The following is a 1,630-nucleotide window of genomic DNA, read 5'->3' as shown; positions in this document are numbered from 1 at the left end:
AAACAAAGTTGTTTGATGAAGGAAAAGCCTTTCAGACTCTGAACCCGACAGCACCAAACTATTTTTATATTAGACAATTAATTTAATTTCACATAATTATCGCGGTAGAAGCCATTTGTTTGTTAAATACCTAATGAAACRTATTTACCGTGTTTGATGTTTGTTGTAAATGACATATAGTCACAAAGAACGAGGTAATTAGTAAAAGTTTGTCGTTTGTTGAGTGTTCAGAAATTACAGCGGCTGTAATGAGCCAAGACAAAGACAAACAAAGGTAAAACAACCTGAACAGGTGATCAACTCTAAACCACTCACACATTTTTCTCTCCATCTCTCTCTGTCATTTGAGCACACCCGTTGCCATGGCAACCTCTGCACCCCACAAGCTGACCAGAGATTATGTTAAAAACGTTCAGTCCGTTACGATATCAGGTTTTCAGGCTAGATATTTATTTTGCGATTATTAATAAGCCTCTCATGAACACAGCGGTGGTTGATTAGTTCATTTTAAACTCCTGCTGTCCTCGTTATGGAACTGAAATGCACAGAATTGCAACACCTTGTTGAAACAATAATCACTGAGGTTATTATTGTTGATGAAACATTAATTTGAACACGATTTGTTGATTTTTTTTTGTTCTTTAATAAAGTTATGAACATTTTGATAAGGACCCAGAGGATTCTGGTCTCAACGCCCTGGCGCCGTTCAGTTTGTCACCTCATGCTGAGATCGACTCAAAACCCTCAGCGATCGACGTGTTGCAGCCCTGCTCTACAGCACGAACAGTTCAGAAACAATATGAAATGGGAAAAAAGTTATTTAATAACTGATTAAGTCGTGTTTTAGATTGTTCTTGAAAAACTAATCAGTCACGGCTGATTAGTGGGTGAAGTGAACTCACGGCTGCACAGTTTAACCCACTGATTTTTTACAGCAGACAGCCTCTCTTCTCTCTTGCAGGTACTGCATACCCCTGATAAATCTTTTAGGGTACGCAGGACCCTGCCGTACCCCCTTACTTTCACCCCTGGTTCCAACACAAATGATGTGGAATGAAAATGATAAATGATTTTTAAACTAAAACAATAATAAAATAAAATCTGAAAAGTGTAGCACGCTATTGTGTTGAACCGTAAGTCAATACGGTTGACTTACGTTCAGTACAATAAACGTAAGGTTTTATTTTGATATTTTATTTTGGGGTATCAGAGTAAAGGGAGTTGAATCAGTTTGTTTGTTTTTTTGTTGTTTTTTTTTAGTAGTAGAATATTTTGAAAACTAGTTAAACGCATTTTCTTTTAATATTTCTAAATATTATTTATATTTATATTTTATTTATAAATAAAATCTGATTGTTCAGCTGAAGGATGCGCTCCGTGAGCGGTGCTGGCTGCGGGGTAAGGCAGGTGGGGTCAGCTGTCCACGGTCCAGGGGAGTCATCCAATGAGAAGCGAGGGGCGGGGCTATTGTATACGTATGATATGGAGGCGGGGCCCCTTCCGGCCAGATACCTGTCATTTTGGGGTCAACCTGCATGAGAAAAACGTAAAAGGTTACTTTGAGGATTTTGTGTTGATGTATTTACATCAACCAATCATCTGACTGCACTCACAAGTTCTCCAAACAGGT

Source organism: Poecilia reticulata, linkage group LG19 (assembly GCF_000633615.1).
Source record: "Poecilia reticulata strain Guanapo linkage group LG19, Guppy_female_1.0+MT, whole genome shotgun sequence".
NCBI lineage: Eukaryota > Metazoa > Chordata > Actinopteri > Cyprinodontiformes > Poeciliidae > Poecilia > Poecilia reticulata.
This window is presented reverse-complemented; position numbering follows the sequence as displayed.